Source organism: Oncorhynchus mykiss, chromosome 31 (assembly GCF_013265735.2).
Source record: "Oncorhynchus mykiss isolate Arlee chromosome 31, USDA_OmykA_1.1, whole genome shotgun sequence".
NCBI lineage: Eukaryota > Metazoa > Chordata > Actinopteri > Salmoniformes > Salmonidae > Oncorhynchus > Oncorhynchus mykiss.
The window spans coordinates 40,960,864-40,976,517 of record NC_050571.1 but is presented as its reverse complement, the minus strand read 5'-3'; the positions used below and the strand labels follow the sequence as shown (position 1 = coordinate 40,976,517).

Below are 15,654 nucleotides of genomic sequence, written 5' to 3'. Positions count from 1 at the left end.
AAACGATAGTCCCACTAAGCCCAAACCAGATGGATGGCATATCGCTGCAGAATGCTGTGGTAGCCATGCTGTTTAAGTGTGCCTTGAATTCTAAATAAATCACAGACAGTGTCACCAGTAAAGCACTCCCACACCATAACACTTCCTACTCCATGCTTTATGGTGGGAAATAAAAATGCGGAGATCATCCGTTCACCCCCACCGCGTCTCACAAAGACACGGCGGTTGGAACAAGAAATCTCAAATTTGGTCAAATTTCCTCCATGTCTAATGTCCATTGCTCGTGTTTCTTGGCCCAATCAAGTCTACAGGTGTCCTGTAGTAGTGGTTTCTTTGCAGCAATTCAACCATGAAGGCCTGATTCACACAGTCTCCTCTGAACAGTTGATGTTGAGATGTGTCTGTTACTTGATCTCTGTAAAGCATTTATTTGGGCTGCAATTTCTGAGGCTGGTAACTCTAATGAACTTATCCTCTGCAGCAGAGTCTTCCATTCTTGTGGCGGTCCTCATGAGAGACTGTTTCATCATAGAGCTTGTTTTTGTGCATTGACTTGAAGAAACTTTCAATGTTCTTGAAAATGTCCGTATTGACTGAACTTCATGTCTTCCTTCAAGTAATGATGGACTGTCGTTTCTCTGCTTATTTGAGCTGTTCTTGCCATAATATGAACTTGGTCTTTTACCAAATAGGGCTATCTTCTGTATACCACCCCTATCTTGTCACAATACAACTAATTGTCTCAAACGCATTAAGAAGGAAATTACATTCCACAAATTAACTTTTAAGAAGGCACACCTGTTAATTTAAATGCATTCCAGGTGACTACCTCATGAAGCTGGTTGAGAGAATGACAAGAGTGTGCAATGCTGTCATCAAGGCAAAGGGTGGCTATTTGAAGAATCTCAAATATAAAATATATTTTGATTTATTTAACACTTTTTCGGTTACTACATTCCACATGTGTTATTTCATAGTTTTGACGTCTTCACTATTATTCTAAAATGTAGAAAATAGTATAAAATAAAGAAAAACCTTGAAATGAGTAGGTGTTCTAAAACTTTTGACCGGTAGTGTACATACTTTAATTATCATGATCATACTTGTATTATTTCCTCTGCAAATAATGCTGCAATTTTATCAATTGCTTTCAGTAGTAACACCCATTAACATGCTTAGTTTCAGAGGGACCATCGCAAAGAGGACAAAACACAATAGATTCTTAAAATAAGATTTTTTAATATGACTTATTATCATAAAGATATATTTACACACTTTACAGAAATAGAAAATAAAAACACAAAGCTACGCGTGAAAGGAAAAAAATAAAATAAGTACTCCAAGAGCTAAAGCTTATATTTTATAAATTAGAAACCAAAAGTTCAAATATGTACACAGTATTTCAACCATTTCTGATACACTTGTTTTCTTCATTTATTTATTTAATTTTTGCCCAGTTCAACATCAAAACAGAGACAGGGACTGTACAGTTGGCCTGGTGAGTAATATGAGCACATACCTTCGACAGTAGTAAAGAAGTTCAGGTGTAATACATTGTCTTTTTAACTGCAGTTTGCTTGTGACCTAGTAAGTAACACTGTTGCAATGGCATTTCAGCCTAAACACTGGAGCTCCCTCAACTACTCTGAATGGTATTGATGGTGGACCCAGTTTGCCATGTAGATGGAGAACATTGTCATAATCAATGGGAGGAGGGGCCTTCTCTATCCTGGGGTATGAAGGTCTCATTTGAGGCAGCGAGATAATGACAGATTATTTTCATCTCCCGCGGGAGATCAAATCTAGTTATCCTTTGGATTGTCCCGCCTGTGGAATTGTACGACTGCATCGGGATTGAATCTTAGCCACTTGATCCTGCAGATACCCCCACTCTGTGCGTGTGATGTATGACGGGTTTAGATGCATAAGGTAAAACCATGGAATGTATTGCATGCTAGCTAAGTCGTTTTTCTTGGTGGACCGTGTTACGTTTGGAAAAGGGGTTTTACTGTAGCTTGTCAAGAGCTGAGAGAAAGTGACAGCGACATCAAAGTTTAAAAACCTAGTGGTTTTGATTGACTCTTTGTGGGGACTGCCTACAGCTAGAGCGAGACAGTGACCCATGGCTAAGCTGCAGTTTTCATCACTAGCTTGCTAGCTGCTAGACTCCTTTCTCCACCAGTCATACACATGCGTCCCTCCACTGCTTCCTACTCCATACACACTCCCAGCCAAGTGAACATTTCTAAAAGTGGAAAATGAGCTGAGCACAAACATGGTACGTTCTTCTCGGAACAAACAAACAAACCAGTGAAAACATGCTAACATGTGCATAGGAACATTACTCGGGCCTTGTGATGTCACAAATAAGAGGATTGAGAGGAAACAAGATGAGAGGATGGGAATCGTTTCTCTTGCGTGAGCTTTGCTGGAAAAGACCATTAAGGAAAAAGTATTGGTTTCCCATTTCAGTTTGAGCCTGGATGCGCTTGTCCTTCTACACCACAAGCTCCATGAACCTAAAATGGAGGCCCGTGGGGCATGTTTTATGGGAGAAGAATACGTGAAGCTCTCAGCTGTCTACGACATATTGCACTACAGACAAAATGCTCTATTATTGTTTACGGCCACAAAACATACAGCTGTATTCCACACTGTTATAAAAAAAAAAGAACGCTTTGGACAACCAGCTAGACAAGAATCAGACGACCAAAAATTGTCACAAAACACCGGAGAGCCATTTTATACCAAGGGTTTTCAGTTTTTCTTTTACCAGCAGCATAATGGAATTGCAAAAGTGCAGCCTGGCTTGCCCGTACAAATAAGTCTTGGAGCAAAGCCAGGTGATTGATATTTGGCTTTGGAAGTTTGGATCCAACTGATAACCAACCAGGGTGGACTAGCAGTGATTTGGGGAGACCAAGACTCAAATTGTACTCTATACATAAACATTTGGTCTGCATATGGAGGGGCGGCTCGGCTGGTGCAGATGGTTGGGGATACATTCATGAAGAACAGTGCGGATACAGACATTGCTCTGCTTCCTTAACACTAGCTTCTCAGCCCGGAAAATAGTGATTTTAAACCTATTATTTTGAGCCAATCCAGCCCAACTCTTGTGGTTAATGCCCATCCCCAGCTCCTAACTCCCTACTAGCTACCTCCCCTCATAATAACATGTGAGTAAAGACACTGAGAAAAAGCTGTCTTATTTAGAAGGAGCATTAATAAATGCTCTGTCTGAGAGGGTATGAAATAATCATGGTGTGACTGAAATTATGATTTCACAGTGCCCTTAAGATTGAATACATTTTTAATCAAGGTGAGCTTGGCTGGGTGAGTTTCCACTGTGATTTGAGATGCTCTCTTATTAAGAGCGTCTCATGCTGGGAGGCAGAGGTGCCGGGAAACTGCTTTTCAATTCTAATCTCTGGGTGAGAAACAGTAATGGGGGAAAGATAACACATTGGAAATCTTGGTTGAAACCAAGCAGGTTAAAAAAACAACCTTACAATTTCCTCTCTTGGCCACATGTAAAAAGAATTGTGTGGTGATTGGTAACAGTCTAGTAGTGAAAGCCATTCTTACTGTAGTTGAAACCAGATTTGGATTAAGAGACCAACCCGAAAACAGATTTCCCCCCATCCCTCCATATCTAATAGCAAACTGTATGCTGATTGGATGGCATCTGCTCTAAATGTCCCAATTGTAGCATGTTACATAAATCATCAGGGGGTTTAAGGTTGTAGAGGGGGGGGGAAGGGTGTGGTTCCAATCTAAGCCAATTTGACAATAAGCTCAGCCTGTGAGTGGCCCCTGCCAGCCTATGGGGAGGCCCATCTGAGAGAAATGAGCCATGGGATTTGATGAACATCATGATCAAAGCCATGACCACCTGTGCTGTGGAAGCGCAAGCTAAAAAGGCAACTGTACCCAACAGAGGCGTAAAGGACCATAATGACATAGGCAAGGACTGAATCTGGATACATGGCTATAGTGGTGTTATACATAGGCAGGGAGGGTAAAGATACAGAATACGTCAATATGCTTATCATATATAAATGTTTGTGTTTCTTAAATAAATGTGCAAAATAGAGACTGCTCTGGCACAAGCTTCTATCACAGCACCCTGAGAAAAAAGAAATGAAACCAGAAACAAAAAATCTGAATATATTCCAGTATGATGGAAAGGCGTAGCACATTCCATCAATCAAAGATCTCGGTCAAAGGGTCGAAACAGCCTCACACTAAACAGTCAGAGAAGAGTAGCACTATTGGTAGGCTGAACATGGTGGTATATTTACTGAGCTGACAGCATGTCTGCTTGAAACGTGTTTTTGGTCTAATTTAACTGGACTCCTTGCTACCACTGCCTGTAAATGGGATTTTTCTTGTTGTCTAGAAATGTATCGTAATGCACATGTGTCAGTGTTATCGAGACTTCAAACAAGAGGTAATGTGTTTACCATTTCTCTCTTCCTTTCGTTCCTTCGTTCCTGGCAGCATTGTGGAGTAGTTTATTATTTGGCACTTCATTAAAAGGCAAGGGAGTCTGTCGTTCAGAGAGCAGACCAGACCCCCCCTGCCAGTTAACAGTCGTGTGGAGAAGCTACTGGGGGCTTCAGAGTGGCAAGGAGGCTGAGGATTGGGAATTGGGATCAGAGGACTCTTATCTCAGGTGGGACAACGTGTCTGTAACGTTGGGAAAATTGCTTAACCTCCCCGAGGTGTTAATGGGGTTAGTAACATGTAAAGAGCTTTGGATTAAAGAATCTTTCAGGTGAAGTAATTATCATGATTGTTTTGACTACATATGCTGTTTCAAATGGTAAAATGGAATCCTCACTCGGGTCCAATTTTTGTTTACTTCACATCTTTTGCTGAAATGATCATGAAATAAAAAAGGAATCATTATCCTTTACCCTTTCTCTACTTTCTGAAAGGAAAACCTCGGATTGAGTTTTGCTGCAGACAGGTGAGAATGTCTTGAGTGAATTTGCTAACCTGGATTTAATGGATCTGCGAAACATGTTGTAGAATAAATGCAGTCAACTTGTGGAACTCTGCCACTGCCTTTCCTCACTATCACCACCCGTTTTACTAGTAAAGCCAGAAGTAGTTACACGGCAATGGAACTAATGGCTGTGGTCACCTTGGATCTGAGAGGACGGGAATACCACACCATGGAGAAGTGACTGACTCTTTAAGACTAAGACTGCTTGGAACCAGGCTCCCTGTCAACCACACATCATGCAAAGTGTGCAACACCGACGAGACCAGCTATGACAGGGCTCTAGAAAGCAAATTATAGAAAACACTTGGGGGAGGAGACAGAGATAGGGAGCAAGGGAGTGAGAGAGAGAGAGAGCGAAATAGAATCTGATAGCTTGGGCTCAGTACCCCCCACCCCCCCCCCCCTTTCCCTGCCCCCAATTCTTCTTAGAGCTGAGGGTGAGTGGCTTGTCCTGATTGTTTTGTGGACAGAGAAGAGTTGCTTGAAGAACCAGCAGGTGCTATGGGACATCACTCTTCAGGCTGGGCAAGCGTAGGCCCATCGTTGCAAGGCCCCCCAAGGCAAAGGAAGAGCATAGAAATCAGAACTTGGGGGTGGGCGCTCGAAGCAGTGCCTGCAAAACAAAAACAGAGACGACAAAAGCGCCGTAAGTCCAGTGAAATTTTCATGAGCATTTATGTGAGTCAGGCAGCCATTTTATTTCCCCCTTACAATAGAAAGCCCTCTAGGATTCAGTGTTGGTTGGTGTAATTTTCACAACATTAGTTCTTGAGTTAAATAATGCAATGTTTGATTGGAAATAGTAATGTTGAATCAAATCGCCCTCAAACACAAAGATATAACTAGCTGATTAAAACAGAAATTGCAGTTTACTGTCTGAAGGGATAAAAAAAATCAAATTAATAAACCATTGTGGAAAAGAACACTAGTTGTTTCTATTGTACTATGCTTACGGCTAGCCTTGTGAGGGTTAACACGTTTTTAGTTACTCATGTTGGCTGCGGTGAAGGAGAGCCTGCAGGTTTTGGTAGCGGACCATGTTGTTGGCACTGTATTGTCCTCAAAGCGAGCAAAGAAGTTGTTTAGTTTGTCTGGGAGCAAGACATCTTGGTCCGCGACAGGGCTGGTTTTCTCTTTGTAGTCCGTGATTGACTGTAGACTCTGCCACATACCTCTCGTGTCCGAGCTGTTGAATTGCTACTCTACTTGGTCTCTATACTGACACTTAGTTTGTTTGATTGCCTTGTGGAGGGAATAGCTACACTGTTTGTATTCGGTCATGTTTCCGGTCGCCTTGCCCTGATTGAAATCAGTGGTTCGCGCTTTCAGTTTTGCATGAATGCTGCATTCAATCTACGGTTTCTGGTTGGGGAAGATTTTAATAGTTGCTGTGGGTACAACATCACCGATGCACTTGCTAATAAACTCGCTCACCGAATCAGTGTATACATCAATGTTATTGTCCGACGCTATGCGGAACATTTCCCAGTCCACGTGATCAAAGAAATCTCAAAGCTTGGAATCAGATTGGTCGGACCAGCGTTGAACAGACCTGAGCACGGGCGTATCCTGTTTTAGTTTCTGTCTATAGGCTGCGAGCAACAAAATGGAGTCGTGGTCAGATTTTCCGAAAGGAGGGCAGGGCAGGGCTTTGTATGCGTCGCGGAAGTTAGAGCAACAATGGTCCAGGATTTTTTCCGCCCAGGTCACGCATTCGATATGCTGATCAAATTTAGGGAGTTTTGTTTTCAGATTAACCTTGTTAAAATCCCATGCTACAATGAATGCAGCCTCAGGATATGTGGTTTCCAGTTTACATAGAGTCCAATGAAGTTCGTTCAGGGCTGATGTGTCTGCTTGGGGGGAGATATATACGGCTGTGATTATAATCGAAGAGAATTCTCTTGGTAGATAATGTTGTCGACACATGATTGTAAGGAATTCTAGGTTAGGTGAGCAAAAGGACTTGAGTTCCTGTATGTTGTTATGATAACACCACGTCTCGTTAATCATAAGGCATACCCAACCACCCTTCTTCTTACCAGAGAGATGTTTGTTTCTGTCGGTGAGATGCGTGAAGAAACCAGGTGGCTATACCGACTCCGATAGCGTGTCTCGAGTGAGCCACGTTTCCATGAAACAAAGAACGTTACAATCTCTGATGTCTTTCTGGAAGGCAACCCTTGCTCGGATTTCGTCTACCTTGTTGTCAAGAGACTGGATGTTGGCGAGTAGTAAACTTGGGAGCGGTGCGCAATGTGCACGTTTACGGAGCCTGACCAGAAGACCGCATCTTCTGCCCCTCCTCCGGCGCCGTTGTTTTGGGTCGCCGGCTGGGATCCGATCCGACAAACTGAAATGGTCCACCCACACAGACAGCGTGGTGAAGAAGGAGGCTGAAGAAATTCGGCTTGTCACCAAAAACCCTCACAAACTTTTACAGATGTAAAATTGAGAGCATCCTGTCGGGCTGTATCACCGCCAGGTACGGCAATTGTTCCGCCCACAACCGTAAGGCTCTCCAGAGGGTAATGAGGTCTGCACAAAGCATCACCGGGGGCAAACTACCTGCTATCCAGGACACCTACACCACCCGATGTCACAGGAAGGCCAAAAAGATCATGAAGGACAACAACCACCCGAGCCACTGCCTGTTCACCCCGCTATCATCCAGAAGGCAAGGTCAGTACAGGTGCATCAAAGCTGGAACCGAGAGACTGAAAAACAGCTTCCATCTCAAGGCCATCAGACTGTTAAACAGCCATCACTAACTGAGTGGCTGCTGCCAACATACTGACTCAATCTCTAGCCACTTTAATAATTAAAAATTGGATGTAATAAATTTATCACTAGTCACTTTAAACTATGCCACTTTATATAATGTTTACATACCCTACACTACTCATCTCATAATCTATACTGTACTCTATACCTTCTACTGCATCTTGCCTATGCCGCTCGGTCATCGCTCATCCATATATATTTTTATGTACATATTCTTATTCATTCCTTTACACTTGTGTGTATAAGGTAGTTGTTGTGAAATTGTTAGATTACTTGTTAGGTATTACTGTATGGTCGGAACTAGAAGCACAAGCATTTCGCTACACTGCATTAACATCTGCTAACCATGTGTATGTGACAAATAAAAATGGATTTGATTTGATGAGTTCCTGTCAATGGGACAATATTTTATCTTTCCCTGGCCTTTTATGTTTTTAGATGGCTAGTGCTCCCGGTGATCTTTGTTGCTCAACAACCGGGTTCATTGATTGACGAGAGCCCAACTTTTTTTTCCAGATGGCATATTTCTGTGGTTGTTTAATGCCAGTGTTCTGATGTGAATCTTACTCACCCTCTGGGTTGTTGTTTGTGTCTGTACTCTATTGTTTATTTTCTCTGTGGTATGATCTCAGTATGGTCAGATTTTCTGAATGTATTAGAGAGTCCGTGTCAGGGGTGCAAAGTGCAGACTGACGAAGTGTAGCGAACTCTATTCTTTGGGCAGAAGAGTTATCATTTCTTGTTGCCAAAAGTTCAAGAGGTGTGGTTTTATGTGAGGCAACGGCAATATTTTTCACTAAGTCTGACCGTCAATCACAATCCACCACGGCAGGTGCCTGTTAGCGTGCTAGCTAGAAAAGTTATTTTGTGCTAGCCATATCCAAGAGGTAAGTTGAATGAGAACTTTTCAGTAAATAAATCAAAACATTTCATCTTGATTGCTAACTAGCAATATTTACTCTGAATAAGCATATTTAACAAATCATTTTTGGACAAAAAAGTCTGCAGACAGTCTCTATATTGTTGTGATAGAGAGCTAACCGTAGGACTCGTTTGCCCGATTTATGGAGACTCCCTAAGGAACCGTTGAAAACGTGCTTCTGTTGCAATACCGTCGTCCAACATTTTTGTAATCCTGTAGCACCTCCTCAGCTCGGCGACTCAACAGCATCTCAAAGGGATGACCCGAGTCTCAGTCTCTTCTCGAATATTTGCGCACATCTCGTTTGTGTAACGTGCTAAAAGTCAAGTTCACCTCCCTCTGGCCTGAGGTGTCGGAATATAATGGATGAGCTGCCTTTAAAAATGAAACGGAGGGAGGTGGAGGTTGTGGTTCTGGTGTGGTTTATGTAGAGTGATGGATATTGTCAAGTGAAGCACATTCCCTACTCATAACATACACTAATTAGGGACAATTATGACTTGGATAATTATTCTGGCATATTAAGAAATCTATTTTTTTCTCCAACTCGTGCCTCTGTTGAACTCGGTCGAGCTTAGATCTTTCCTCCGGGGTGAAACAATGTGCTGCAACAGCTTTTTCTCAAGACATGCATCCTTCCATCAGAAAAAGAAAAGAAAGGAGGAGGCATGAACAAAGACAGAGTGGTTTCAATGATGCCTGCCGGCTATATCCCTGCTGGTTATCAGGCCTCGTGAAGAGATAATTCCCAGACTGCACTCAGCTGGGGGAGAATGTTTTATATATTATCTGGTTCAGTTGAACATGTTGATAAAAGAAGATTCTTCTTTATGAAGGGTTTTGATGGTTTTATCATGGAGTCAATGGAGCACAGTAGACAATGGCATCCTCCTATAGGGTCTCCTAACTTTCTCACACATTCCAACCAATGCAAACTAATGGCTTGATTGGCATGCTGGTCAGGTTGAGCTAACTGTAATGACTTGTTATGAGGATGCAGGTCTTTGCATTCGGAAACATAATGTTAACTTTCACTGCTATGCAGATGACACACAGCTGTACATTTCGATGAAACACGGTGAAGCCCCAAAATTGCCCTCCCTGGAAGCCTGTGTTCCAGACTTAAGGAAGTGGATGGCTGCAAATGTTCAACTTTTAAACTCGGTCAAAACAGAGATGCTTGTTCTAGGTCCCAAGAAACAAAGAGATCTTCTGTTGAATCTGACAATTAATCTTGATGGTTGTACAGTCATCTCAAATAAAACTGTAAAGGACCTCGGTGTTAATCTGGTCCCTAAACTCTCTTTTGAAGAACATATCAAGACTGTTTTAAGGACAGCTTTTTTCCATCTACGTAACATTGCAAAAATCAGAAACTTTCTGTCCAAAAATGATGCAGAAAAATGTATCCATGCTTTTGTCACTTCTAGGTTAAACTACTGCAATGCTCTACTTTCCGGCTACCCGGATAAAGCACTCAATAAACTTCAGTTAGTGCTAAACAAGGCTGCTAGAATCTTGACTAGAACCAAAACATTTGATCATATTACTCCAGTGCTAGCCTCTCTACACTGGTTTCCTGTTAAGGCAAGGGCTGATTTCAAGGTTTTACTGCTAACCTACAAAGCATTACATGGGCTTGCTCCTACCTATCTTTCCGATTTGGTCCTGCCGTACTAACCTACACGTAAGCTACGGCCACAAGACGCAGACCTCCTTACTGTCCCTACTATTTCTAAGCAAACAGCTGGAGGCAGGGCTTTCTCCTATAGAGCTCCATTTTTATAGAATGGTCTGCCTACCCATGTGAGAGACGCAGACTCGGTCTCAACCTTTAAGTCTTTATTGAAGACTCATCTCTTCAGTAGGTCCTATGATTGAGTGTAGTCTGGCCCAGGAGTGAAGGTGAACGGAAAGGCACTGGAGCAACAAACCACTCTTGCTGTCTCTGCCTGGCCAGTTCCCCTCTCTCTACTGGGATTCTCTACCTCTAACCCTATTAAAGGGGCTGAGTCACAGGCTTACTGGTGCTCTTCCATGCCGTCCCTAGGAGTGGTGCGTCACTTGAGTGGGTTGAGTCACTGACGTGATCTTCCTGTCCGGGTTGGCGCCCCCCTTGGGTTGTGCCGTGGCGGAGATCTTTGTGGGCTATACTCGGCCTTGTCTCAGAATGGTAAGTTAGTGGTTGAAAATATCCCTCTAGTGGTGTGGTGGCTGTGCTTTGGCAAAGTGGGTGGGGTTATATCCTTCCTGTTTGGCCCTGTCCGGGGGTATCTTCGAATGGGGCCACGGTGTCTCCCGACCCCTCCGGTCTCAGCCTCCAGTATTTATGCTGCAGTAGTTTATGTGTCGGGGGGCTAGGGTCAGTTTGTTATATCTGCAGTATTTCTCCTGTCTTATCCGGTGTCCTGTGTGAATTTAAGTATGCGCTCTCTAATTCTCTCTCTCTCTTTCTCTCTTTTTCGCTCTTTCTATCTTTATTTTTTTCTTTCTCTCTCTCGGAGGACCTGAGCCCTAGGACCATGCCTCAGGACTACCTGGCCTGATGACTCCTTGCTGTCCCCAGTCCACCTGGCCGTGCTGCTGCTCCAGTTTCAACTGTTCCGCCTGCGGCTATGGAACCCTGACCTGTTCACCGGACGTGCTTCCTGTCCCAGACCTGCTGTTTTCAACTCTCTAGAGACACCAGGAACAGTAGAGATACTCTGAATGATCGGCTATGAAAAGCCAACTGACATTTACTCCTGAGGTGCTGACCTGTTGCACCCTCGAAAACCGCTGTGATTATTATTATTTGACCCTGCTGGTCATCTATAAACATTTGAACATCTTGGCCATGTTCTGTTATCATCTCCACCCGGCACAGCCAGAAGAAGAATGGCCATCCCTAATAGCCTGGTTCCTCTCTAGGTTTCCTCCTAGGTTCTGGCCTTTCTAGGGAGTTTTTCCTAGCCACCATGTTTCTACACCTGCATTGCTTGCTGTTTGGGGTTTTAGGCTGGGTTTCTGTACAGCACTTTGTGACATCAGCTGATGTAAGAAGGGCTTTATAAATACATTTGATTGATTTGCAGGGAAAAAGCTCTAAATGAGGTGAACTATGAACATAGCAAGGCAAGAGGAGCCAGAGAACATAGAAATCTTCGTCTTATTGCGATTGAAGTGCTGTTAGCGGTGAAAGCATTGTGAGTCTTTTATAGAGCTCCACCAACTTCCTGAAGTTTCCCTCATTGTGCGGCCGCCATTCTGACACTGAAAATAAGCCATTGACCTCGCAACGCTAAATTTTTTTGGGCTGAGCATTACATTGAACCTTTGAGGTCCTGTGTTGTCCCACGAGCACGTATCTCCTAGCTTGGGACTTGTTCCTTGCTTGCACCTTTGTGCCAAGTTCCCCTGGGGTTGGAGAAGAAAGTCTAAATAATTCTCTCTCCAAAAATGCAACAAAAAACAATAACAATCCTTAATTTTCCATAGATTGTAAAACCCATGTGGGGACAAAAGAAAGTGGAGCTTCTCACATTCTAGGGCTTTTATCCACTTCCCTTTTAAACTGATTAAGCATGCCTTAAGGGGAATGACACATCTTCCTCATCCCAAGCAGCCTCGTTTATTACTGGGATTAATTTATGGCAGGCTGGCGTTGTGTGGCTGGCACCTCCTGCAGGGATGTTGTATCCTGCCAAGCTCCCCCTGTATCTCATGTGATCTGGGAGAGACATGTGAATGGGTCTTGGGTTCCTCAATTCATGGCAGTTCTTGCACATGCCTGGGCGAATGGCCCTCCATTCAAGACCATCATGATAGAACATACACTACTGTTCAGAAGTTTGGGGTCACTTAGAAAAGTCCTTGTTTTTAAAAGAAAAACAATTTTTTTGTCCATTAAAAGAACATCAAATTGATAGGAAATACAGTGTAGAAATTGTCAATGTTGTAAATGACTATTGTAGCTGGAAATGGCTGATTTTGAATGGAATATCTACAGTGCCTTGCGAAAGTATTCGGCCCCCTTGAACTTTGCGACCTTTTGCCACATTTCAGGCTTCAAACATAAAGATATAAAACTGTATTTTTTTGTGAAGAATCAACAACAAGTGGGACACAATCATGAAGTGGAACGACATTTATTGGATATTTCAAACTTTTTTAACAAATCAAAAACTGAAAAATTGGGCGTGCAAAATTATTCAGCCCCCTTAAGGTAATACTTTGTAGCGCCACCTTTTGCTGCGATTACAGCTGTAAGTCGCTTGGGGTATGTCTCTATCAGTTTTGCACATCGAGAGACTGACATTTTTCCCCATTCCTCCTTGCAAAACAGCTCGAGCTCAGTGAGGTTGGATGGAGAGCATTTTGTGAACAGCAGTTTTCAGTTCTTTCCACAGATTCTCGATTGGATTCAGGTCTGGACTTTGACTTGGCCATTCTAACACCTGGATATGTTCATTTTTGAACCATTCCTTTGTAGATTTTGCTTTATGTTTTGTATCATTGTCTTGTTGGAAGACAAATCTCCGTCCCAGTCTCAGGTCTTTTGCAGACTCCATCAGGTTTTCTTCCAGAATGGTCCTGTATTTGGCTCCATCCATCTTCCCATCAATTTTAACCATCTTCCCTGTCCCTGCTGAAGAAAAGCAGGCTCAAACCATGATGCTGCCACCACCATGTTTGACAGTGGGGATGGTGTGTTCAGCTGTGTTGCTTTTACGCCAAACATAACGTTTTGCATTGTTGCCAAAAAGTTCAATTTTGGTTTCATCTGACCAGAGCACCTTCTTCCACATGTTTGGTGTGTCTCCCAGGTGGCCTGTGGCAAACTTTAAACGACACTTTTTATGGATATCTTTAAGAAATGGCTTTCTTCTTGCCACTCTTCCATAAAGGCCAGATTTGTGCAATATACGACTGATTGTTGTCCTATGGACAGAGTCTCCCACCTCAGCTGTAGATCTCTGCAGTTCATCCAGAGTGATCATGGGCCTCTTGGCTGCATCTCTGATCAGTCTTCTCCTTGTATGAGCTGAAAGTTTAGAGGGACGGCCAGGTCTTGGTAGATTTGCAGTGGTCTGATACTCCTTCCATTTCAATATTATCGCTTGCACAGTGCTCCTTGGGAAGTTTAAAGCTTGGGAAATCTTTTTGTATCCAAATCCGGCTTTAAACTTCTTCACAACAGTATCTCGGACCTGCCTGGTGTGTTCCTTGTTCTTCATGACGCTCTCTGCGCTTTTAACGGACCCCTGAGACTATCACAGTGCAGGTGCATTTATACGGAGACTTGATTACACACAGGTGGATTGTATTTATCATCATTAGTCATTTAGGTCAACATTGGATCATTCAGAGATCCTCACTGAACTTCTGGAGAGAGTTTGCTGCACTGAAAGTAAAGGGGCTGAATAATTTTGCACGCCCAATTTTTCAGTTTTTGATTTGTTAAAAAAGTTTGAAATAACCAATAAATGTCGTTCCACTTCATGATTGTGTCCCACTTGTTGTTGATTCTTCACAAAAAAATACAGTTTTATATCTTTATGTTTGAAGCCTGAAATGTGGCAAAAGGTCGCAAAGTTCAAGGGGGCCGAATACTTTCGCAAGGCACTGTACATAGGTGTACAGTGGCCCTATATCAGTAACCATCACTCCTGTGTTCCAATGGCAAGTTGTGTTAGCTAATTCAAGTTTATCATTTTAAAATGCTAATTGATCATTAGAAAGCCCTTTTGCAATTATGTTAGCAGAGCTGAAAACTGTTGTTCTGATTAAATAATCAATAAAACTGGCCTTCTTTATAATAGTTGAATATCTGGAGCATCAGCATTTGTGGGTTTGGCAATTTCTCGCATGGAATAGCCTTCACTTCTCAGAACAGGAATAGACTGACGAGTTTGAGAAGAAAGTTCTTTGTTTCTGGCCATTTTGAGCCTGTAATTGAACCCACAAATGCTGATGCTCCAGAAACTCAACTAGTCTAAATAAGGCCAGTTTTATTGATTATTTAATCAGCACAACAGTTTTCAGCTGTGCTAACATAATTGCAAAAGGGTTTTCTAATGATCAATTAGCCTTTTAAAATGATAAACTTCGATTAGCTAACACAACTTGCCATTGGACCACAGGAGTGATGGTTGCTGATAATGGCGCATTGCACACCTATGTAGATATTCCCTTCAAAATCAGCCATTTCCAGCTACAATAGTCATTTACAACATTAACAATTTCTACACTGTATTTCTGATACATGTTATGTTATTTTAATGGACATAAAATGTGCTTTTCTTTCAAAAACAAGGACTTTTCTAAGTGACCCCAAACTTTTGAACGGTAGTGTACCTTCACCAGTACTATCGGTCAACAAGAGCACACTGAGGCTTTAGAATCACAGCTCTGATTACGTATATTATTAACCAAGGGCTCTGATTGTCTGCTCAGATGCTAGCTGTGGTGCTGTGTGATTTTCGTGAGTGCTATTTTTCCCCGTAAAAGCTGCTTGGAGTCAATTGAATGACACAGGGTATGTTTTTGTAACAGCGTTGAAAAGTGTGTGCAGACAGTGCCGGTAGAAGGTGAAAATACAATATTTTCACACATTTTGGGACGAAAGACGTTTCACACAAAGTAAAATATACACTACGGTGGCACTGCTACGAACTCAACCCCGCTAAGTATTATCTTTGGTGAAATATTTTAATTGACATTATCAGATTGAAGGAAAACGTTTGTTCCTCTAGAGTTGACTCACCCAGATTCTGTTTCTGAGTATAATCGACCTCCCTCAAAAAGCAGTATATTAGCTTTCACTGTGTAAACAACACTTCTGGAGTAAGATGAATACATTAAACCAGTAGGCTTTGCCTGTGCCAACAATAACGTCCCTGTGTTGTGATTGAGTTGAGAGGGGAGGACGTGATAGCCATTTACAGATGTCCTT

At 42.5% G+C, this 15,654-nt stretch overlaps 1 protein-coding gene across 1 annotated transcript in view; it reads right to left on the bottom strand.

Moving 5' to 3' along the window:
* Positions 1 to 1,217: 1,217 nt before the first annotated feature.
* apln (apelin) overlaps positions 1,218 to 15,654 on the bottom strand; it is a 30,984-nt gene continuing 16,547 nt past the window's right edge. The window contains exon 3 of the mRNA XM_021584187.2: positions 1,218 to 5,627. The gene's annotated coding sequence lies outside the window, so the exon portion shown is untranslated. The remainder of the gene's footprint in view (positions 5,628 to 15,654) is intronic.